The 26,244-nt window shown below is 43.5% G+C and overlaps 1 protein-coding gene across 2 annotated transcripts in view; it reads right to left on the bottom strand.

Annotated features, from left to right (window-relative positions):
* CPNE4 (copine 4) overlaps nt 1–22,446 on the bottom strand; it is a 257,286-nt gene extending 234,840 nt beyond the window's left edge. The window contains exon 1 of one of the 2 annotated variants that reach the window (XM_075143282.1): nt 22,289–22,446. The gene's annotated coding sequence lies outside the window, so the exon portion shown is untranslated. Of the gene's footprint in view, nt 1–10,616; nt 10,876–22,288 lie in introns of those variants that run through there. The other variant, XM_075143281.1, reaches the window with a different exon arrangement.
* Nucleotides 22,447–26,244: the final 3,798 nt, after the last annotated feature.

Genomic DNA, 26,244 nt, shown 5'->3' with positions numbered 1-26,244 from the left:
ATTGCTCTCAAACTGAATACTTGACAAAAAAAAATCCACAACAAACCACAAAACACACCACACACCAAACAAAAAACCCACACACCACACACAAACACCACCACTTCAGTGCATAAAATAATCCTTAACAATCCAATTACTTACATTTTACTGCAGAAGTAGTTAGAAGATGACCAATGTGCCAGCCGCTTTGATAACACCTGAGGAATACTTATGCCACTGTGTCTGAAGCTGTAAGTGCCATCTCTTAGATGAATCTACCACAGCCTCTGTACCTATTCATAAGAAGTAGCAGGAATTCACTCACATCACACTTTTCATACCTCTAGCAGCACAAGAGGGGTGGCACTTTTCAAAGATGTCAGACCAATACTTGCACATAATAGCAAGTCATAGGGGCCACTTCTGGTTGTCTAAATAAATAAATAAATAACTCTAAACCGCAACAGCAAAAAGATCGAAGAGCATTAATAAGTAGCCAGTTTACAAATTAGTACCATTACCTGCTGCACACTATCAGAAATCTTACTTTAAGGGAAAAAAAAAAAACCAAACAAACCAAACCACACTATTTTCACAACTTGTTAACTCTTGTGATTTTATGTCAGAAACATATTGGCTTCCTTGATGTGCTGCATAGAGATCAACAATTTAAGAAAGCTTTGCCTCCTGTGTAGAAAGGATCAAATATATTTGCAAGCCTACTTCCTGGAAAATTTTATAAAATCACAAAGGGTGTGGCTGAAATATCAATTGCCCACAAAACTGAATTAACTGTATCTCAAAAACTCATGGTAGACACTCTTTGTTCTTAAAACTTCCAGATGATTGAAATTTCACTTCCTTCAGAAATTTTTTCCAGTTACACTACAGTTCCAGTGAGAAAGTTTTTCCCAGTGTTTGATCTGATTTTCCATTGCAGATAACAAATGTTCCAAGTCCGTAAACTTACAAATATATAAAAAAAAAAAAATTAAGTTTCTTTCCTGACATTCAAGAGAGGAATAATTCCAGCACCAGTGAAGGCAATGTAAGTTTTGCTTTGCATTTCACAAGAGCCAGAACTTTACCGACTGTTTTTTTCATTAAAACCCACTTGTAATTTCTGATCCTTCCACCCCTCAGGAAATACCAAAAGTATCTTCTCCTCTCTTCATAAAACCTGTTCTTATTTTTCCTTCTCTCCAATTTTACCTACTGTACCACCTTTTCCTATCAAATAGCATATAATGTAGCAGACCAGTGTACTGGTTCTCACCCCCAGTCAATCGCTCCTTTATAACTCTTGTCAACACCTTGAGCTTCAGCTTCCTCTATTCCTTTCAATGGCTTTTGTGCTTTTTTTTTTTTGAAAAGAAGTTTTCCTTACCATAGGCAATCCATATCAGCACCACTTTTCACTGTCTAAGACCAGGCAAAGAGCCAATTATAAACCACATTAGTGTCAGAAATACATACAAAAACACACCGATGTGTAAAAGTCCAGCGCAGAGAAGGCTTAAGTTACAAGGCTTCTCCTGCAGGCATCCGGTTATTTTGAAAGTAGTTCAAATAACCTTGCAGCTACTATTCACTGTGTGTCCTCCTAAGGGAATTGGTACAGCATAGCTCATACCGATTTCACACCTCAGCTTTGTGTGAATCCTCCTCCTAGGGGTTCAGCTGTCTGTGATCCAAGGCCTAGTTTTGACACAGCAGAACTGCATAACCTTGGATGAAACTTCTCAGGAAACTGCGAGCTTGTAAGGAAGTTGTGTGACAATACGTAGACTAGAGCCATGATAGATAAGAACGGTATATTTGTAGCTAGACATAAGATCCTTCAAACATACGCTGTTAACAGTTCAAGGACTCAAGAAAAATCAAAATCCCATAAAAACCTATGAAAACCTATAGAGGAAAAAAAACAGGGATGCAGAATATAGCAATTCAGCAACACTAAGAATCAGTCCATCCAAGAAGCAATAGAAGTCAACCTTCCCCAATACTGATGGCTGCCAGGCCAACAACAGTGCCAGGATGGTGAGACCACATCTGGAGTACTATGTCCAGTTCTGGGCTCCTCAGTGCAAGAGCAACATGGACATACTGGAGAAAGCCCAGCAAAGGGCCACAAGGATGATGAAGGGACTGGTGCACCTCACATAAAAGGAAAGGTTGAGAGAGCTGGGACTGTTCAGCCTGGAGAAGAGAAGGCTCAGGGGGCATCTTATCAATGTATACAAATATCCGAAGGGAGGGTGCAAAGAGGACGGAGCCAGGCTCTTTCCAGTGGTGCCCAGTGACAGGACCAGAGGCAACGGGCACCAACTGATACACAGGAGGTTCCCTCTGAACATCAGGAAACAGTTTTTCACTGTGAGGGTGACCGAGCACTGGCACAGGTTGCCCAGGGAAGTCGTGGAGTCTCCCTCCTTGGAGGTATTCAGGAACCATCAAGACAGAGTCCTGGGCAACTGGCTGTAGGTGGTCTTGCTTGGGCAAGGGGATTGGACCAAATGACCTCCAGAGGTCCCTTCCAACCTCAGCTATTCTGTGATTCTGTGAATCTGGTGTCTTACCCAGAGGTGGCATGTCAATGCTTTGCCTGGTTGCTCACTAATCCTAGTTATCTATCACACATCTCTGTCAATAAATATAATAATTTAAAGTTATGTATATCTTGCTTTCATAGTCTCTTCGTGCACAGTAAAGGGTGAACAAAGTGACCAAGAGAGAGCATTAGAGTTAACTGCATTAGCTTTTCCCCATGGGGGCAATTAGCAGGATCTGGATCTATCTAACAGGATCTATGTTGCTGGCTAAGTACCCTGAATAGTTCTTAAAATTCTACTGTTATGAATGCACTGATGAAATAAGAAAGTCTTTGCTCATAACAAGTCCCTACAAACTAGATGTTTTATCTTCGTGTGAAAAAAATGGAATACCATCTCCTTTACCCTTAAATGTCCATGGAAGACATTTAAGAATTAATAATCTAAAGACTACTTCTCCAACAAAATTCTCCTTGCAATCAATTTTATTCAATGTTGCAGTTATACTTATTTTTCAAACTGTTTTGAGTTGATGGGGAAGCATTACATCAGCTTATTCAGGTCTATCTTGTGGTATCTCTTCCTTGGGTCCATAGTTGAACGTAGTCCACCTATAAACAAGACTAATAAAATTCCACCCAAAAAAAGATTTTTTTGTATAATCAGTCACTTTCATATCATTCTTGGCACTTACAATAATTACAGAAGTGAGACAATATTTAATTCAATACTAAAGGATAATCTCAAAAACATTAAACATTTTTCTATGCCTTTTTGTGTATACTTTGTTCTACATCAGCCATTCATTATAAATCCATGTTCAGAGAGATGAGGTTTTAGTCTCGTTTCTAATTATAAGCTCCATCTCACATTTTAAACTGCAGTTACAAATGCATATGACAAACATTTATGTTGAAGCTTCATCTCTCAGCCCTTCAACAGAGACACACACAAGGTATCTCTGCTTGTGAAGAAAAAGCAACTTTCAAATATAGTTCACCAGCTTCCCCAGTTCTGACTACTCTATAGTCTTATGGCAAATTCTTTCTTCTGGAAGATAAGATTGTGATGGACATGAAGAGGAAGGACTGATGCAGTCATTTTTCCTGTAAGTTGCAAGTGAATTGTCATGATATCAAATCAAAACGGACATAAATATTTATTTGGAATCTGTCAAAGTTAGCACGGCTGCTTATGTCACAATGAGAAGCAAAATTAAAATTAAAGTTACTCAAGCAGCATTTAATCTAGATGAAAAGACAAAAGGGCTTTTCCTAAATTCAGAGAAAATTACACGTGTCTTAAAAGTTTCTGCTTGCTTTTTCTATGCTTGTCTATGGCCACCTCCCACATGTACTGTCAGCCCCAACACATGGGAGCTGACATTGTATTTTATACATCTGTAAAATAACCAAAACCCAAGCATAGGAAACCTTCTTCCATTTCTTCCACACAAGTGAAGCTGAAGGCTCAGCCCAGACCATTAACACAAGCTTAAGACTGAAAGCCTTTCTGTAAATTCAAAAAGAATACACCCAGACAGTTTACAAGCTGCCTGCAATCCTTCACAGGGAACTGGACCGTACTTAAACCACTCTGACAGACAGGCTAGTCCAATTTTCTATTTTCCCTTCCCTTACTCGTCTCCTCTCCTTCATCTATACACTAGTTCCATACAAATAATTTCATAGATTTCCCCCACCCCCCATTTCTTTGATCACTATGCGAAGCTGAGCCTATCTGGCCAAACGTCTGGCAAGATCTCCAAGTCATTTTCAATCTTTCTCAGTGAACATTAATGATCCCATAAAACTTTCACCGTAAATTATTAGCCAAGTAAAAGCATCTGCTTATATCTGTTACCAACATATGGTGTACCAAGGCAACATTTGCACCAGGAGTATACAAATGATGTGCAACTCCATCAACTCACAAATGCAATGGTAACAGCAGCAGCAATTAGCATAAAGCCAAATATGAAATAAATGTCTACATTACTTAGCACACTGTTAGCAGTGGGTTATTCCTTTGTCCACGTTTCCAAGGATTTTACTGGCATTGACATCAAAGTGCCAGTCACCTACAGCTGTCACGTAACTATACAGATATTCTCTTACTGCAGATATTTTACAAGATGTTTTTTAATTCAACAATCCAATTCTACATGTATCAGAATATCCCGTTGCTTACTGACAGAATCCTTCTAGATAGCAACTAATGTATTAACAATCCTCACATTATGCTGAGCCACAGTGACAAGCATTACTGAAGACAATGAACTTGCCTGAAGGCACTGGACAACATAACGCAAGAGAAGAAACTCCCTGAAGTAAACAGATAATAAAAAAAAGAGTTAGAAATTAATTCCAAATACCACCAATGTCCAAGCTGCACCCCATAGCCAAATGATTGGCTTTTGCCACCTGTGAGAAGGGTTTCTTGCCCTCTCCAAATGTACAGTGAATGTCTGTCTTGCTGCCTGATGACTGACAATCCACGTAACGTTTAGTGATCAATTCACAGTAAATAATTTACTGGAGGAAATTACATCGGGCAGTAGATTAGGAAAGCATGGATTAAATGCACAGGTGTCATGCCAGAGCAGTTCCATATCTTATATTCCTTTCCACCAAGAAAAATTTTCTTGCCTGGGGCACATCTGCTTTCCATTTATCCACTGTTCAACTAAAGGGAATCTTATTCCATACTACCCCAATTCTCCGTAACAGCCACTTACAGACTTCGCTGATGCATGAATGACACTCATTAGCAAATAAAATGCTGTAGGTACTCCCCCTGTGTCAATCATGCATCTATTGAAAATAGATGAGGAATCACAGTCACATGGGTAGCTACAGCCGGGAATCACCGCTCTAGCCACAAACAGTCCGTCTGGCCAAGGATCCTCTTAGCACCCCATCCTGAGGTGCTTCCTATGCTCCCTTCAATCAGGCTATCAAAGAAGCTAGCAGGCATTTCATTTCCAACTTTAGAGGGCCTAGGCTGGGAAGGTAGGAAAGGCTAGAAGTAAGAAGATATCACAGAGGGGGGTGGACAAGCTAAGGGATGGACACCAGTCAGGAGAGGAAACTCCTCCTGGCCAGACAAGCTCCTATACATAACCAGGCCCACAATGAAAAGGCTTTGCTGTCTCCTTTAACCTAGAAAGAGACCCTGTTGGTGGCAAGACACAAACAGCTGCCGAAGCAGCATTTTCCCTGCCCCACACTCCTCTTCCAGCAGCTTGCCCAATGCAGAAGGCCCACTCCCCACGGGAACCAGACAGGGCACTCAGCCACACCCTCCCCCGGGCCCTGCAACGCCAGGCTGCTTTGCACTTGGATGCACTGCAAATTTCATCTGACCACAACTTTGAAGTGGATCACTTCGATTTCATTTACACCTCTGAGTGGACCACCTACAATGACTGCACTTAGAATGGCCGTATTTCAGCCGAATTTACCTCGCTATTGTCGGTGAGCTAAGACCAACGTAACACAGCTCGTCACTGTGAACAGGAGAGCGCCCAGGCAGGTCATGTAGTTTACCCGAGGAATGGATCGAGTAAACTGGGATTAATCTCCCCGCTCCGCAAACCAGCCGGGATCCCCAGGGGGCGAGGGGGAAGCCGGGCGCGCCCCTGCCCGGCATACTCGCCGCCGCGCTCCGCCGGTCCTGCGGCGCCCCCTGGCGGCTCCACCCCGCTCCCGGCGGGGAAGGGGGACAGCCCGCCCGCCCCGCTGATGCTCCGGCGTGGGCGACCAGCCGAGCCCCGCTCCCTTCCCGCGGCGTGCGGCCAGCAGCGCCTCCGCTGCCCTCGGAGGTCTCGGGCAAATTAATCAAATAAAGAGGCCGGCGGGCAGGGAGGTCGGTAGCGGGACTGCACGTCCCCGCGGGCTGGCATGTTTAGCGCTAGTCCTGCTTATCAAATCAGTATCACAGGTTGCCACAAAAATGTCAGTATCGGGCAAATCCTATCGTTTCTGCAGGCCACTAGTGGAACTTCCAAGGCAGTTTACTTGGATGCATCCTTTCTATAGTAATTTTCTTAAGGAAATAAATGGGAATTGGGCCATTTACTGCATCAGTTTTCACCCAGTATTTGAGTATTGGAGAGAAAGGGAGAAGTCCTGGTAAGATTTCCCAGCAAAGCCGGAATTAAGCCCCTTGCAATGTTACTTTTCCATTCTTGTCTGATAGCATGTACGATCCCTCTCCTAATTCATTTTTGCTGTTCGGATGGTCTCCAAACACCTGCACTGAAATACATTACAAGCACTGTACTCAGCTGTAGCAGACTTTGTAGGTATAGTATTTCTGCACGCTCACAGCTGTGATTCAGCAAAGCACTCAAGCTTATTCACCAAAACACTTGGGCATGTGTTAGTTTTTAAGCATGCACGTAGCTCCCCTTATCCCTGTGTAGCTTTTTCTAGGGCACAAATTCTCAAACTTACCTTTCTTTGAGAATCAGGGCTGTTTAAGGACATGCACACCACCTTGAAGAATATGTTCCTAAACCAGAGCTAGAAGGCAACTTCACAGCTGTATAGTGTTTGCAGCACAAAAGAGCAAGCAGAAGCAAATTAACACAACTTCTTTTTGTTAATTTGCAGTAAACACAAAAACTACAATTGGCTGATTAGTGGGAGACAACATAAGGGTCTTCAGCTACTCAGATCTGAGTTTATACAGAATAAGTGCCTCTCTGCCAACAGCTAGCATCAGTGGCGCATGCAACTGAACCAGCAAAGGACACTTTAGTTGCAACTGCAGACAAAAGCAGAGCTCCTCAGAGCAGCATGTCTTGCTACACCGAGGTTTTGCTGTCAGACACCTTGTAAAAAACTAAAACTATTCAGCCACTCTTTAAAATTCCATGTTGCAGTTCTTAAGAGCAAAAATGGACTTAAAGTTTGAGTCACAAACACTAAAATCCCAAAGTTACCATTTGCACAGCAACCTCAGCACTGCTCTTCGTAGGCATGTATTCTTCATCCTCAAGTTAGAACTTCCTGCTTGCTTAAAGTACTTTTCCAATGAAATACACTACAGCGGATGATATTAAATTTTAGTTTGGATATTTATGTGAAACTAATTGCTGACTAATTGTTGCGTTGGGAATCATAATGCTGACCGCTGGCTATCTCACCTTCAAATTCCCCACTCTAACAACCCATTAACAGAGTGTTGTTTTTGCACGGAGTCTACTAGATGATTTTAAAATATTAAAACAACAAACCTAAGAAAAGGCAAGCTATGACAGTATAATAAAATACCAATGCCAACCAAATACCATATGCATGCAAGGACATAGAAAGCCATATAATAGAAAAACACTTTTTAAACTTCGAACATTGTCAGCCAACCATTAGATGCAATAACTAGAAAGATCTTTATTTTATAGCAGAATTCAAACATAATCTATAGCAAACAAGGCAAGCAATCCAGCTGGGATTGCCAAGTCTAAAGCTTCTTCCATCTGGCCTCAACTTCTTGCTCTTTCAGACTTCCTGAGCGACTCGGCAAGGCACTTAGTCTCTCCACAGCCATGGTATTTTCCTATCCCACCTCTATGAAGACAAATCAGCAATTGTGATATATCAGTGATAGCTGCCTTATAAATGCCTCCCGTAAAACAGCACTGAACGCATAACACCACAATGCGTACTCCATTAGCTTTTCTGCATATGGAGAGCTCCAAGCTTTGGCATGCTGCTAAGAAGATAGTTTTTCTGTCCAAGGTACAAACATGCAATCTTACTAGCAGAATTAGTTCACCATAATTCACCTCACTTCAGTAGTTTATACTGGGGTACACTTAAGCACCCCATTTTAGAAAAATCTCTCCCCAAAGATTAGGAGATGGACAGTTAGGCATGATAGCCCAGCTACACGAACTGATAATGCTCTTCACATGTGTATTAAGAATCTCTTTTTGAATGTTATTAACAGCTTTCCTGAATACTTTTAGTGATACACAATTTGTTTTCTATCATCCTAGCCCAGGAAAGCTGGGCTGAGTTTTTCCAAAGACTTATCCTTAAGGATATTAGGTATCCAAGCCTCCAGCGTGGCCATGAGGTTAGCAATACCAACACATCTATCTACAGACACTGATTTTACATGCATGTATTCGTACTGGATCACGGTCTCAGTTTGGGAATACCAGTACTGAAGTACCAGAGCTAGCAGAGTTACACTGATATGCCCTACTTCAGAAACATTACCTGTTCTTTTGTAACCAAATTCAATTGCCCCAAACATAGCAAATATACCTGCCCCACTAAAGATTATTTTAAGGCTCTTTGAAACTTTCCAGTAATGTGCATTTGGACGCCACAGACCACAATACAGCGCCTTTTTCCTCACTTGAAGCACTAGACCGACCAGATTTCTGCCACCTGAAATTCCAAGGACCCAAGAACAATCTTGAGAAATGCCATCCCAAAGGAGTTTTCTCATCTGAAAGTTACAGCACAAAGAAAAAGTGTTGGGTTTTGTTTGTTCCACCCCCCAAGTCTGGTCCTATATTGCTACTATTGGAAGTGCAAGGACATTTCCATTTTATTTTACTTACTTTCACACCTTAAAAACAACACTTTTACAGCAACATTTCCAGTTGCAGCAGCAAGAAAAGTTCCACAAACAACTGACTAGAATCCATAATCTGCTTACTATCAAGTATTTTAGGAACATAGAAAAAAATGGAACAGCAATAACTGAATAGCCAGCTCACATCTGTGGAAATTGCAACCTGCAAGCTTTTCTGGGAGCAATGCTCTGTTTTCTGTAACATTTCTCCATAATCACACCCAGAAAGCATGCTCTTTAGTGGTGAGACTATGATTACACGCATGCTTGTACATCTTTTACTACAGCTGGGTCCCTGGTTCTTAACAAGGGCTTCTGAGGCTCAACTGCAACACAAGCAATAAGGAACAAAACGCATTCAGGATAAATATAGCTGACTTTACCTGGCACTGCCATCAAAACACATGGAGCATTTCTAAATTTCAATCACTATCTCCAGCGGCTGTCACCCACTTCTCTCTTTAACCAACAGGTCTACTCTTCTTTAAGGCAGGTAAAACAGTCCTCCTGCTCCCTTGGACATGTCAAGTGGAGAGGGCTGACTCCTTAAAGTGGAGCACCGAAACTAATTTGACTTGAAAGTACTTCAGCTGGACCAGTGAAAACAAGATCCAGATGCAAAGTTATCTAACTAAGCCATACTGCACATCTACAGCCAGTTGTATAACAAACCTCAGGACAATTTTACAGGTCTTAATCAGGCAAAAACTCCCTGCTGATTTCCACAAGGGAGCTCTAATCAATCAAAAGCTGCAAGAACTGGATCTGGTTTTCTCCCTTTTAATGAAAAGGTTTATTTTGAGCTATGAGAACATCAGATGATATGAACTCGGCAAGCCCATAACTCTCGCCTTGACGGCACGAGGAATTTGTCCTGTGTTTAATCTACCAACCATAGAAATTAACCTCATCGGCAGGCGGTCTTTGGTAGTGTACAAAAACAAACAAACAAACAAAAAAAACAAACCTCAAACTGACATAAAACAGTTTCACAAATAACGGACCTGTTCTCCGGCTGCGACCTTTGTACGACAGCTAAAAGAAAAGATGGCACGGGCGGTGGGAGATTCACGACTCTAAGAAAACTACATCACCTTAGGGTAAGCGGGGAAGACAAGCGTCCCCGCGCGGGTTCCTCCCCGAAGTTGCGCCGCTCCCCGCAGCAGCCGGGAAGCTACCGACTACGGGCGCTGGCGGGAAGAGAAGCCACCCGTGATGCGTCCACAAGCGAGCGGCGGGGGCCAGCTCCTTCCCCGCGGCGAGAAGACCCGGGCGGAGCGGCGGCACCGAAGGGAGGGAGGAGGGCGGGCTGCGAGGCGCCCGCTCCACGTGCGCCCCGCTCCGAGCCCGTCACCAACGGTCGCAGCGCCCGGGTGAAGCCTCGCGCCGTAACCGACACCAACGGCCGGGGCGGCAAAGCCCCACGCGCCCGTCCCGCCGCACCCGCCCGCTCCCCAACTTCCCCTCAGGGGCGCCACCCGCCCCTACCTGCCTGCCGGCGGCGGGGAGCCCCTTCGCCCGCGCCGCGTCCCTCTCAGCGGCTGGCGGGAGGGCAGGAGCGCTGTCCCTCCAGCAGGGCGAGCCCCATGTGAAGAGGAGCGAAGGAGCCCGGCGGCTCCACCGCCACCGCCGAGGGGAGGGGACGGAGGGAGGAGGCGGGCGGGCGGGCGCGCCTTGACGCGCCGGGCGCTCCCCCGGCTGGGAGCCGCCCCGGCCCCGGCGGTGTCGGAGCCGCCGAGCCCGCGGCAGCGCCCCCTGGGGGCTGCGGCGGGGACGGAGCCTCCCTCGCCCGCTGAGGCGGGGCCGGCGGGCGCGGGGGTACGAGCGTGTTCGCGCCCGGCCCCGCTCCTGGTCGCCTGTGTTCGCCCACGTCCCGCAGCAGCAGCAGTGGCGGCCGGGCTGGCCAAGCCGTGGGGCTAGGGCAGGGGTGGTGCTGGAGATGCTCCGGGTCTCTCTCCTGCACATCTCTGCCCTCCCAGCCGGGAGCACCGAATTCTTCTCTGGGGCCGTTTTGGCTAACCTGATCTCTAGGGGAGGAATTCCACTTTGCTTGCACTGATGAGAAGCAGCGAGCACGGGTTTAACTAAGTCCGACCAGTATGTCCAGTGAGCCTACTGGTTCAAGTTAAGTGTTTGGTTAAATTCGTGCTGTGACATCCACATGCAGCAGGCAATGCAAATGCATCAGGGCCCACAAGCTGGGGAAGCAGCAGTGCCGGCCTGCAAGAGCAAGCAGGCTTTGTTGGTTGCTGAGGGGCCACTGCTCCTCCTGGCATCAGGGCTCTCGCTGATTCTGCAATGCCTCTCTAGATGTCCTAACAGGGAGAGGGGATAGGATGGCCCCAACTAAGCAAAAAAGAGTTCTTACAGTTAAAACGCAGCACAAGGACTTGGGATATCAGGATTCATTGTTTGACTTTGCCCACCCATGGCAGCCACTCAGTTCTTGATCAGCTGTAGCGATGCCGAAGTGTGTTCTTGTGAAAAGTCTGGCTGGCTTCCCAGAAATCCTCAGATTACGCAGAGTTGGATTTGCACTTGTCAGTTAAACATGTGCCTAAATGTTTGTGGGATACAGCACCTTTGTGCCATAGCTCCCCATCTGTATAATCTAATTTCCCCTCCCTACTTCACAAGAATCTGATCAAGATAAATTCATAAACCTCTCCAAGGCACACCGATTTGACAATGGTACCGCTCCTGGAGCATATGCACTGAGAGAGAGATGCTGCAGTTGCATCCCATCCTCACCCAAATAGGCGTAAAGATACATACACAAAACATTTTGAAAGGAAGATTTCTTCAGCGATGCAAATTTTCAAGGAAAGGAAAGGAGCGCAAAACAGAAACAAATCAGTCTTATGCTGTGAACTTGATGTCAGGTGTTTGGTGAGCTGGCAAAGCTTGGACTACTGCTCCTGAGCACTCTGAGGTGTGAAACAGAGAGCAGGCAATCACACACATTCGCTAGCCCAAACCAGGAACACCCATCACAAGTCTTCCAAATTAAAAATAATAATAACAATTACTTGGGGTATATCTGAAATCTTCTGAGAGAATATCCTGACTCTCTAATTAGAGACACTAACATCATACTGCTGCACGTTGGAAAGATATACTGTAAACCTGATTTTTTTTCACAGTGCAAATAAAATGCAAATAAAATGCAAATAAAAAGCAAGTTTACTGATCATATTATATAAAAATATTGCTGATCAGTAATTTCTTCACAGCATTAAAATCAATGCATTCTATTTATGCATCCACAGAAATAAACTCAATTTACTTTTATAGTACAGTGAGATTTACACTGTCATAATTCACTGTCATAAACAGTATGATTTCCCTTGTCTTTTCTGCTTACCTATTCTGTTACTATTTTTGTAAAAGTATAACTGTGATTTTTTTCCTTATGCACCCAGTGCACAATAGCCTAACCACAGAACTAATCAAATTCTCCAGAAAGCCAAGGTTTCCCTTAGTTTTACTTGGATCTCACAAATCTTTTAGCTTAATAACAGCAGAACCATATTGCACTGAAATATATTGGTGAAGCCTCCAGGAGAAATCCGTATATTAGTACAAAGGCAGGTTGTGCTATCCCAGAATAACTGTTGGGCAAGGCTGCTTGGTTCCTAGACTCTGCGTGCTGTGTCATGGCTGGGAGCTGTGACAGCACGCTGGATCTGCTTCCTGAAAGCAGGACACAGCCTCTCTGCGCACCAGGATGTCGGATGTTCAGCTCAGCTCTCTAGAAAACAGCAAGAAACCCAGGATGCCCTGCAGCAACATGGGAGACCTCACACGTCTGCGGCTTTGGCAAGATTTTCACAAAACGTGTTTGTGGTCTAGCTGTAGGCTGGAGCCTACCACTTGGGCACCCTACAGTAGGGGACTGTGAAAGGAAGGAGTAGGATCCAACCTCCATCTGCACCTAGCTGAGTCCGGATGAACACTAAGTGTGAGATTTCTGTTCTCCATCTTACGCTCCAGCACTCAAATCATACTTCCCGTTCTGAGGCACGGATACAATAAGGGCCTTGAATGTCACCCTGTAGTTACGTGCCCACGCAGCTACATGCCTTGACGTTTCCTCTGCTTGCTGATATTACCTGCTAGTCTCCTGCTAGTACTGCTAAAGCACCCTTAATAGGACAGAGAGCTGCCGTAAATTAGGACAGAACTGCTCAAAGTACCTGCGTCCTCCTGTGGGTGGCATCAGAATATCTTCAGTGGATCAAAGCTTGCTTGGGAAAGAGAGAGGAGAGGGATGATATTCCTGCTTGCCAACAGGCAGTATCATTACAGTGCAAGTCCTGCTTTTGCTAAGAAGCTGACATAAACCAGCAGATCTTTAAATTAAATGAATGATTTAAAGTAGTAAGAATTAGCATGACTCCATCAGCCCTTTTAATTCTGGCAAAGAAAGCTCTATGACACCTTGCGCCCATGCCCTCTACATTGCAGTTATCACAAGAGGATGCAAATGCATGATAAAACCTCTCAGCTTCTGTGACTTCAGAAAAATCAGAACTTTATCACCACCAGGAGTAGTTTCATATCTTTTCATGTACGCCTCAATGAGATGGTTACAAATTGATGAAGACGAATCACCACAGTCGTCCAACAGGACACAGAACTGCAAGTGCAAGCCAGGATGTCAGAGGCTACAGATTTAAGGTCTAACCAGAGGAGGGTTGTTCTGTATTTTCAAATTGTCATGTTACAACTGTCATGGTTGTTTCTGGTAGCTGTATAGATCGGCAAAGACCTCATTACAGTGAGACAAGTCAGTGCACACCCCCAAGCCAAAATGCACTCTCTAACACCCAAGTGCTAATGTCCAAAGCTATATGGGTGTAACTGCTGAGCAAATGACTGCCTTACTTACCTGCAGAGTATTACACAGCCAATATTTCTTAAGGCTATGAAAGATGAGAATACAAAGCTCATTCTTGTGCTAATTTTAGAATACTTTCTTCAGAATTTGAGAGAGTGCCTTGTACTGTTCAGTTGCCCATATGACTAAATTGCACAGCCTGAGAAAGGCTGTGTAAGCCACAAGGAAGCTTAATCAACTTACGCTCAGCACCACCACCAGTTGTAAATGGGGGAAAACAGGAACTTCAAAAACACATCAGGAAAAGTGGTGGGGTTGTTGGGTTTTTTTTTGTTTCACCCCTCCCCCCGCTTTAAAACCATTTTAACTGATATAAGTTGGTGTTTGTCGGCTTTGCAAGCGTTGGTCTGCTCACCTAACATTTGCACCTGACTTTTCTACCAGACTTGTGCCAGATTTTGCTTAGGAACTTCATTGACACTGTTGCTTGCAAAAGGCCTGAATTAATTACATTAGAGACCAAATAATTGATCTCCACAATGACTAGTGAGGTGGGACCCCTTAGTTTTAAAACTTAGGTATGTGGAAGAAGGCTGGGGTTTAAATCATCTGCCTTCTGAAAACTCAGTTCTTTCAGGGTGTTTCCAGGATCAGAAGTCACATATGCTGCCCTAAAACTCATCTCTGATCTATGGTGATATAGGATCAACTCCAGTTTTCCATTTTCTCCCATGAATTTATTCTTAATGAAGTTATTACCCTAAAAAAGCAAGATTGGTTCTCCTGAGATTTAGAGTTATGAATCTGTGTTTACAACAGTCATCGTGAGTAGGTGGCACAGAGACTGGGTGTTTTTTTCTTCTTGTCAGCAGTGATGCTATTCTTAGTTTTGTATGTGGTCCTTATGTGTGTCATAGATAGGCACAATAGATACACATTGGCAGCTTTGATAGTATTCAGAGAGGAGCTGATCTCCCAGTCCAGGAAATTATCCTAAAACTCTCATCGTGTTGGCAGCAGAATTTTAACCAGCAGTTCCCAAGAGCCTCTGCCAGCACATCGTTGCCTTTAGAGGACTTGGAGCTACTAGACATATTAGAGAAAATTAAAATGACACGGGAATTATAAAAAAGGAAAAAAAAACAACAACAACTGGGGCTACAGCTATAGCTTTGGATCCCAACGGTTATACAAATTAACTAGGCGATCTTGTGATGTGTGGCAGTATCTGAACCCTTACACTGGATTCTCTTGGCTTCAATCCTTAATCACTCTGGGGTCCCTTAGTACAGCTTTGTGGCACAAAATAGCCATAGAGCTGACACCATTGCTGTCAGTAGGATGGGGTACCGAGTAATGTGACAGAGGAGAAGGTACACATTAGCCTGGAGGCAGGCACCGTGCTTTCTAACAAAGCTCCTTTGGCCCTGCTAAGCGATATCATCTCTTGCTGCCTGCCACTGCTGCATCACAGTCATTCATGCCTTGGCATGACTGTAAGGAGCCTGAGTAGTGCCCAGCAGCTCCCAGGAGACAAGAGTTATCCCAAGCAAGACAATTACAAGGAATAACTGATACAGAAATTGATGCCACTGACTTGGCAAGATTGTGTTATCTTCAGTGCCACCTGCTGAGCTATCTGACATCTCTGGGAAGTGACACCAAGTGAAAGAATGGGAAAAAGACAAAGATATCCTTGTTTCTCTAAGAAACATTCCTGTCTTGCAGAAAATTATTAAAAAGGAAGATAATTAAAGAAAGCGATAAGGGTTGAAGATTCTGAGATAGAAAAAATAGCTTCAGCTTTGCCTGCCCAGCTTGCTAAGGTGTCCCCAGGCCATTTTGCCATGGGTGGTACTGTTACCCTTCTCCAGTGTATGCATCCCTATTGTGCAATCTCACAAAACCAGCCCTGCTTAGTGACATCAAGTCAATCAACAGAGAAGACAATAAAAATAATCCTACTCTGAATAAAAACATTTGTCACTTCCTAAAACTTAACAAAGGAAAATCAAATCCTCCCTCATCCTCCCCAGAAAAGTCACAGGGGATTTCTTGTGGCTGCAGTGACAGGGGCCACCAATGATGCCAGAGAACATGTTTGGTCTTGTAGCGATGCAATTCAGCTGCAACTGTAGATGGACTTAAATGTGGAGCTTATGGCAATTGTGCTTCCACCTGTGGAGTTTAGGTCTTTAGTTCTACCGATTTCAGTACCTGTCTGTGTGGTTCTGGCCTGAAGGCTTTACTAGCTGGTTTCTTTATGAAGAACCATATAGCTCAGCAGAGAGCAGGGTAAGCATCCAACCAACTACTTCGCACAACTCGCAGAACTTGTGGCCATGTTCAGACTTAGCACTGCTTACAACAAGGGAGTTCATTACAGAAGGAAGCCTGTAGCTCCTCTATAGGCTCTGTATCCATATTCAAAACACATTCAGCTGCATCTACTTTCATTTCATTCTAATGAGGTATCACAGAGATGCATTTCACAATGAGGCAATGTTAAGTGCCCTCCTGCAAGTTCCACTGGTACCATACTCCACATATTTCATGAATCTTCACATTACCAGATAAGTAGTTAGGAGAGGCTGTGTTTCTCTGTCACTACAGTATCACTATTTTGGCTCTATTTAACCCTATATGGATTTTCAAGCCCGGTACAAGTAACCAATATGGCCTTTCACTGGCCAATGAACTGGTGATGTAAGACCTACCCAACACGTAGGATGCTGTCATGGCATCTGGCAGCACTGCAAATAGGCATTGGCAGAGTGTCATAACTACACTGCCTTCCATATGGTGACAAGGATGGAGGATGCAAGATCACAGTGCATGGAAGGAAGATGTTTGCAACATTTTTTGTTATATCTGAATTTAATGTGGGCGAATTTAAAAGACAGTTAAAAGTAAACTAGCTACATGAAGATCATGGAAAAGTGAAAACTGAAGACAGATCACAGCATCTAAACAGAGGGGTACTGTTTTAAAGTGCCATTGCATTATTGAAGAAAGTTTTCCTTGTAGCAATGGTGGAACTGGGAGGACTTACAGTAGGCCTCATCTAATATACTTTGGTGATAATTTGGCAAGGATATGCTAATATAGCAACACTTTGAATGAAGAGTCTTACAGTCAAGTCTCATGTTTCTCTTACCAGCCTCTTCTGCGTTTTGGCAGCCCATAATATTTCTTCTGTGCCCCCTCCACCCCCACCAGAGCAAAGTAGAGAAGGAGGAAAGGTCACAGCCTAAAACAAGCTGAGAATAATTGGTCCATTGTAGCCTTTTTTCTGAATGAAACATGACATTTCACCTAGAAATAAAGATTCAGTTTAACTGTGTTTTGTTCATCTGTGAGTTATGAAAGGGTAAAGATTACACTCCGTGCAACACTTGGGCCACGCTGTCGCCGAAATGTGCTCGGTCATTTGCTGTTCTGGCTGCTTCCTGACAGATTTTTAGCTACCGCGTAGCGTGTGCATTTCTATCACTCCGTCAAATAGCAATTGATTATGCCAGCCTCATGCTATTTTCCTGGGAATGGAAAACTCTAAAGCTTGTTTAACAGTAAGCGTCTGTCACTTTCTCTCAACAATTGGCTGAGAGAGGAAAAGGCATCTTTTGTTAGAAATAATGGTTTGCTTAAAAACACCCAGCTCCTTTTGTGCTGAAGTTTCACACACAGCAGGAGACTATCTCGGTGTTTCAGTAATAAAAAGTCTCTACCATCAGGGTCAGAGGTGTTTCTTCATAAGGTACCATGGTTCCTGGCAACAATTACAGCTCTGATATCATAGAAGATATTTAATATCCCATATTCCCTGTATCCTACAGATGGTGATTTTTATTGTTTTTATGAAAATATGGATAAGGAGGTACTGTACCAAATGGGAATTTATCAATAAAAGTACATCCAGAGCTCTTCAATATCTTGTTATCTTCACCATTTAAAGATGAAGTTAAGCCTGTTCTCTATAATGAGGTAGTACTCTATGGAGGTAAAATCAGGTTTTCACTGTCACAACAGAAAACTCCTCTTACACATATACTCCAAGCCTGAAACAGGAGAAGCATAAGTTTAGTGTCTTCTGATGCAAAGCTAAGACTCCTAATTGTTCTGCATACTGTTTAATAGAGAAAGGAGACATCTTAATGTAGCTGATGAATTCCAGTTTTATTGATAAGATTCTTTAGTATTTCACTGCAGAAAAATGTTAACTTGTCTGACTTGTTCCTACATTCTGTTATTATTTTTTATTTTAAACCTCAGCATCATCTCTCCAAGGCCAAAATTACCTCTAGTGCAACTCTCTTGCAGTCATGGTATTAAGCACTGCCTTCTTTTTAGCAATAATGATTATGGAAACTATTGCTTCCACCTTCTTACCCTTTGCTGTGGAAAGCCAGTTGTGATGTCCAGGGCAAGCAAAGAGAGGCCATGAAGCTGGTACTCTGAACAGAAGAAGGGTTGGCTTCACAACTGGAGGAGAAGGAAGAACACCCTGGCCTATTTTCTCTCATTCATGGGCAAAGCTACAGAGCCTTTGAGATTCCCTGCTGAAAAATGGATTTAAAACATCGGATTTAGTTCTGCTAAGCTTGAAGTTCAATTTTTATTGTTGCAGAAGCTGGCCTGAACACCGGCTCCACTTCTGCAAGGCATAAATCGGTGAGGCTGAACTGCTGAATACTAGTATTACAAGTAGCAGCCAGGGATCCCAGCTGAAACTGAAGCCCCCTCTGTTGGGGCTTTACAGGAATAAAATAAGAAGCCAGTGTCTGTCCCAAAGCAGATGAATAGAGAAGGTGGACATGAGAGGGGAAACAGTGGCACAGATGAAATAATTGATTTATTGAAAGGATTTGTTAACAAACCAGTGCCAGAGCCAACAGAAGACCCATAGCTTCTGATCACCCCTTCCCAGTTCAGCACCTAGTGTGCTAAACTCCCATGAACAACCAAATGGTCACAACTCACCTACTGGATTTGAGCATAGGGAGGTACTTACTATTAAGCAGCTGCTCCTTATTCAAGAAAAGCATAAGCTTTACAATTGGAAGTGCATAGCTATCCCAGTGAACATTTCAGACAATGTGAGCAATCTAGATTGAGATGAGCCCTGGATTTTCGGAAGAGAGGCATAGAAATACCCCCAAAATATATGTGTACACAACGTATTCGTCACATTCGGGTACAGAGAGCTATAGCAAGGACAGGGTGAGGAGGATGTCAGATGTAAACAGAGATGCCTGAGCCACTGTGCCAGCTGTTGTGGCTGGTGCTAAGAGAAAGACTTGCAGATCTACCACAGTGGCAAGGGTGATAGAGGCCTTCAGGGATGGTGAAAATATACACTAAAAGCATTTTACCCAGAAGGATGCATGAAATATGTTCTTTGCAATGATTTTAACCAGTAACATGAAGCAGGATGATGATCATTTTCTCTCCTGTTGTTTCTGCTCTCCTAGCAACAGGAGAAGTGTTTTAAACAAGTATGAATGACGGACATGCAAGCAGAAAATAAAAATACATCAAGTGAAGCCAAAATAAGGTGACTCTTACAGGGAGATTCTTGCCCTGTCAGATTACAAGAGTGTTCTGCAAAATTTAATGATGGTCAGTCAGAACAAATCCCATGACAAGACAAAGGCTTGAAAAAAACCCACCCACTATATTTGTAACTGCACTTTTCAGAATCTATGACTATTTAAAAATCTAGTTGTTTAGAAGGAGTGCAGCTTTTCATGCAGCACAGCAAATCCCAACCCCTATCTGACAAGATTAGGAAGAAATTTTGCCTATGCACAGGTTATTCTACATTAATCACCCACCCACTGAGGCAATGTCGTCATTCGCGAAGATAAGATGTTAGAACAAGATGAAGCATTGGTCTGATTCAGCATGAAAGTTCTTACATGTTGCTGCTTAATGTTTTCCCCAAAGTGCTGACTTTTATCCTACCTGACTTCAGGTCATACACAAGTATTAAAAAAAAAAAGGAAAGAAAGATTGTCATGCTCCTTTCTTTAGACTGGTGTGTGTGCATGTGTTTTTTCAGCCTGTAACAGGGCTTCCAAAAATGGGGTCTGTGATCTTTCAATGTTTCAGTCATTTTGCGTCATAAATAAAAGGATTGAGGAATCCTCAGATTTCCTACGGGAAGACTTTCCTTTGTACTGTGGCTAACACTGCTGAGCTGATATTTTTCTGCATAGTTGCTGGAGATGGAGGCTGAAGGTAATGAGAAGAACTTCAAGGGCACTATGATTTATCCCTAAGTTTTAATGAGAAAGGGTTATCTCCTGGTGTGCTCCTTTTCAACAACTTATTTTTTCTTTTTTGTTGCAAGTTGTTAACAAAATATTTCCAAGAGTCTACCCTGATGCACCTGAACTGTTACCTGTGAAGAAGACATTCGACCATCTGCTAAAAGCATTTTTATATAGCACCTTGCTTAAATCAAAAATGTTAGCTGAGTTTCTAATTCATGACCAAAGGGAAAGGGTGTATGTGCGCATCCATGCCTCAGAGCAGTTCTGACGCTCCATGCAGGAAGCCTATGGAAAAAACCAGAAACTCATTGGTTTGTTGTTTCTAGGCTCCTTTTTTATCTTCTCTGTATGTGTCCTGCCTCTTTTCATGAATCTTACTGCTGGCACTTCATCTGGGCTTCCATCTTTTTCTCTTCTGTCTCTTTCCTCATCCCCCATCTACTAACTCTTCTTTTCCAGCTCTATCTCGCTAACCTTAGGTTTGGGTTTATTTTCCTTTCCAAACAATATTCAGGACTATCAACATTATCATTAATGACATATTTTATCATTTTATTAACAAACTTTCATTACACATCTGCTGCACTGCTGAAGTCGATTAGGAAAATAATTACCTTCCTGTGCCTCAGCAGCAAATTGGCTTAACTCCAGAAAAAGGTGTTCCCCAGGAAGGCTTCCCACTAAAATGTAGCTTATGGCATACAGTAGTCTGAACGCTATTGATCCTATTTACTGAGTCCTCATAGCCACAGTGTTTATTTCCCATAGCAAATTCATCAGTGATTAATCAGTGGTTTCAGCAGCTCCTGTCAAAAGATTTGCACTTGCTTACTGGAGGAAACCCTACATGATCTGTTATCCACAGACTCCCCTCAAGGGTCATCATTAGCTAAGAAAGAGCCTGTTATTTCTTATATGCCGTACTCTAGCCACATGCAAATCAGCTGCTGAAGTCTTTCCAGCTCCTTGGAGGCCGTCCACAGCAACAGCCAGCCCTGACCGTCTCTGCCCAGCCTCCGCGGGGCTCTCCTCACCCTGCCCTCTGCCCAGCACCCCCAGGACCGTCAGAGCCTGCCCCAGCAATGATGTAGCAGGGCCAGTCACCAGCGTCCCACAGCCCTGCCATGCCTGGCCATGGGCCCCACTGAGCTGGGCCCACGTCCCATCCCATCCCTGTCCCCGGGGACATGCCTGATGCCCAGGGCTGGGGCTGCCTTGCTCCTCACTGGGATGGTGGCATGGGCCCTGGCTGGTGAGGTCCTGCCCTGCTGCCCTGGGAAGTTCCCTTGGATCCTTGCCTCTTAGGGAGTAGCTGGCCCTTGCAGCACCCTGACAGTATCCACTATAAAATCTGTACATGCCAGACTCATTGGAAGAGTTGGTAACACTGATACTGATGGGCTAAACAAAAAATCCCATTTCTGAGTGTGGAGAACAAGAGATTCTCCTCCCAGAGAGGAGCTACTAAGTGAAGTATTTGCCCCAGCTGTGGACAGAAACAAATACAGATCACCAGGAAGAACAGAATAACAGCAGCATGAAGATACTGCAGCCATCATCTCTTCTCCTGCTCCCATGTGGTCCAGTTTTTATTCTTGACTGCATGCAGTGGGCCTCCCTCCCAGCCCTGTAAAGTCCACACTTCCTAGCTGCAAGGGCAACAGGACCTGCCACATGGAGGGCTCCGCAAGAGCCCTGTCAAGTCACACAAAATCAGATGAGCCACCATTCAATGTCTGCACAATTGCAAGCATTCAAACATTGTTTGCTACATCTGTTCCACAGCCCAGACCACTGTCTGTCTTGATTCATCCACGGATTTGCCCATCAGCTGGAACATGCCCTCTGTCCATGAGGGGAAGAACACATCCACCACACCATCCACCTCTCTGATATAGCCCCCACTTTGGCCGACCATCTCCAACCCTGGTGACAAGGAGCCTCAGGACTCCAGACTTTGAACAACAAACCACACGAGCTGTTTACACAGGAGATCCTAGACTCTGCTCATGACTGCGTGAAAACAGAGGGCAGCACGTTCCTACCTTGGCTGGAGCTCTCCTCCCCAGGCCATCCATCTTCTGCTTTCTTTTCTGTGACTCTTCCCAAGAGAGTGGAGTTGCAGGGTCTTTCATCTCCACTGTGCCGCCCATCAGTCACATTCCCAGACGTGTTTTTTGAGCTTCTTTCCAGCCCCACACCTGCTGCTCTGCTAACAGAAGTTATTTTCTGTCAGCGTTACACAGCATATTGTGAAAGGTGAGCTTTTCATCTCCCTGCCGGGGCCACCCCCCACAGCTTTTCATCGAAGTGGGCTCTGTACAGCCCCCCTCGGCCCCCCGTACAGCCCCCCCACACTTGGAGAGCGCATATCAATTAGGATGATGGCAAGCAAGTACTTACCGCCTCTGAATCAAACACTTTTCGCTGTTGCTTTCAAGTTTTATTAATGTTTATTAATTCCTGTGGATATCTTGCCAAAAGCATTTTTTGGAGAATGGCAAAATAATTAGAAGCTATCCACACTCTTCCCCCCCCGCCCCCTCCTGGATGCTGCACAAATTGATTATTAAGGGAAAGACTAATTCATTATCCACAAATAGTTCATAACCCAAACACACTGCCACCTGCACACATCTATTTTTGGTAGCCTATTGAAGTATTCTGCCTCGTAAAGTCCTTCACATCTGAAGCATGACAACAAAAAATTGCTGTGGAAACCTGAGGGCAGAGGATGACTAACCCCTAACTCCAGCACTCGGAAAGGTGACAAGTCTGTATTTTATTTTATTTACCAGCTACAGCATAGCAAGAGAAGAGTCTACTCCCTTCAGTCTGGAGTTGCCACTATAACAATAACAGCAGCAGCACTTAGACAACTCTTTCCATTTCTAAAGCATTTTACATCCATTAACACTTTGAGCCCCACAACTCCTTGAAGTAGGATAACAAAAGGAAGAAAACTGAAGTAACTTGCCATTGAGAAATCACCCAAGCCACAATTATCTTTCAGGAGCTCAAAATGTATCCACACTTGTGTCTCCACAGTCTGCCAGTTCCTCAGATAATACTGCATTTATTGTCTTTTTCCTCTCCCATACAGATAGCCACCTCATCTCCAAGCGAAAAAGGTAATTAGGTTCTAACAAGGAATCTGGAAAAAACATCCTCAAGAAACAAAAACACACCAACTACTAATGTAAGAAAAACCACAAATGAGTATAAAGAACAAAGCCAAGACTGCCCCACGGTCTGTGGTTAGTTGTCAAAATGGACAGACGTCTACCACTCCATCATACAGACATTTTAAACATACACTCTGCAGATGGGGGCTGGAAGATAGATTCCAAGGTGACTTTGAAATATCCTTACTTTTATATTTCTGTTTGACCACTAACCAAAGGTGTTTACCTATTCGTAAACACAGACACAGAGTGTAGAAAACATCTCCCATTCTCAGTGCTACAGAAGTCTAAATAGGAAACCCTCTTGACTTTATTTTAATCCTAAAGATGCTACAAGAGGACTGAGTGTATAGCTCAGACAAATTTCTGGTGAAGATCACAAGTCTCCCATCTCCTCACATGACATCAGAGAATGATCTGCTAGTTCTTCCTGGCTGAACTTACACACTGATAGTATCGTCCCCATAGATCTGTCCTGATTAAAATGGATTGCATTTTATTGCACATTATTATTCTACCAGGGCATACCTAACTGTTGAAATTGAGTGGCAGAGGAATAGCTACTTCAGGGTAATTACCTCTGTGTACAGTACACTCCAGAGTAAATATAACATTTTTCCAAACCATTGTGTCTCTCCTTCTAAATGGAAATAGGTATTCTGAAATACTGTAACTTTTATTCTGTAGTGGAGGGTTCCCATAGAGAAGTATTCCAGTACAACTATAAAGAAATATAGTTTATAGCAGTTCCACTGAGTAAGTCTTAAGCCTCCTTTAAATTCATCACACGGTCCTGCAAACAGAAAGTAAACTTAGGATACCGTCAGTGAGTGGAACCCCTTTCACATCATCTCTTTGGCACAAAAGCAACACTTTTTGAGGCTGTCCAGAGAACACATCTAGAGATATGAAACAGTAATAGAGCATGACCAGGTTATGCCGTTTTCCAGTTCACTATTAAACCTTTACGTGCTGACAGTAAAACTCTGTTGCATGTTCTCTGAATAATAACAACAGGAAGCAAGAGCAGATTCTGAGGCTCCTAGGGAAAGCTGCTCTTTCAAGAAATAGAGAGGGGGACAAAGAAGCACAGAGAAAACGTTTTCTCTCAAACTGACTATGGTTTCCGTGATACTAGAACAATGCAAAATTTCAGTTACTCTAGAACTTCATTTTTTGAAACAGAGAGTTCCTTTTCTTACCCATTCTCTAAGAAAAATGGATTACTTGTTTCATTAGTAAAGCAAATCAACCGGGTTTAGTCAAGTTATTCAGTACATTAGTTTTAATTCCTCTAACATCAGCCAGATCAGGAAACTCTGACAATAATCACTGGCCTGACAACAACACAGACGCATCCTGTGTGCTTACTACCATTCCAGGAGGAGCTGTGTAACTCATATGGCTTTCCTGTACTTTGTAATGCATACAGAGTAAATTCTATTTATTTCAGTTCTTCAGACTTAGCAATTCCAAAAGTGAGAAAACAAGCAACAACCTCTTGTCATTACTTGCAACCGCAAAGCTATCATGTACGAAGATTTGCTTATTTATTTCTACTTTAAGGGACAATCTGTGTTCCAAAGGTTTCAGAGACACATAGAGAAGAAGTGGCTGGGAAGGTAAACTGAGGCAATGTAGAGGGACTGTCTTTTATTCAGGGTCTCATAGCAAGCCAAAAGCATCACCCATAACATAAGACTTTCCCAATTCACAACCCAGGACCTACCAGTCTAGTGTCTACAAAAGAGATGTTCATTGTTATGAGCTCTGAAAAACCCCTACCATTCCATACTATGCAATTATAAGATGACCAGAGATCACCTGCATATGTTACCTGTCTGCTGGTAAACATGGTGTTAGCAAGAGATTTTTTTTTAACAGAAGAAAAACTAGAGAAAATCCAGATAAAATGCTAATCTCGAATCAAGTATTATTTTAGGGTTGCATTAAGGGAGATTAAAAGCTCAAAGGAATGAAAGCTCTGAATTTCTTACTCCATGAGACATTCTAATAATGTGCTTCAGTCTTCTGAGCAATGAAGATCAGATGGCCTCAGAAGACCCCTGATGTCAGATCCTCGCTGATATTCTAAGCATCCCTGGAACTGATGGTCAAACTGCATTCAGAGCCCACAGGGATGTGCCCCTGCCCTGTAGGGTATATCGGACTGCAAGTAACCTCTTTGTCACCAACCCCTCAGAGCAAAAATGACAATGACCATTTGCAAAGTAAGGATGTGCAGAAAATGAATGCAGTAAATTTAAGAGGAAGAGTTTTCAAAAGGAAGCATTTTGACTTTCACAAAAGTGCTTAAATTGATCCCATTCAAGGGCTAAAGTGCACTTCGGGTCTTCTTGTTGAGCAAAAGGTAATAATTGAGGTGTTACCCCAATAACTGTACAGTGAACTGCAGGCATTCCTGTACTGTCAGATAATAGTTGAGATGGAAAGAATATTAATGTGGTTCATGGAAAGGTGCAGTTCATTTTCATACGTCACGGCTTGGTCAGCTACTCTGAAGAGTGAATAGAGTAAGGAACAGCAACACTCAATTCCCTACCCCCGTCCTGCCAGCTGGAATATCTATGGAGGCTGCACTTCCTACTAGCTCCAAAATCCAGGCAAGTTTGAGGAGATCAAAATCTACCCTCAAGAGCTGCTACAGTTCTCACAATTTGTTTCAGTACAAATGCTAAATAACTCCCCTGGAGCAGAGGAGAGCACTTCTGCTGGGGTACAGAATTGTACCCCATGATTTGTACGGTTTTCCTTTCCCTACAGCACTGATTTTTGCTCAGTGTTATGGTCTGCTC

This window comes from Calonectris borealis, chromosome 2, assembly GCF_964195595.1.
Source record: "Calonectris borealis chromosome 2, bCalBor7.hap1.2, whole genome shotgun sequence".
Lineage (NCBI taxonomy): Eukaryota > Metazoa > Chordata > Aves > Procellariiformes > Procellariidae > Calonectris > Calonectris borealis.
Note: the sequence above shows the minus strand (reverse complement) of the source record. Positions and strands in the feature narration are given on the sequence as shown.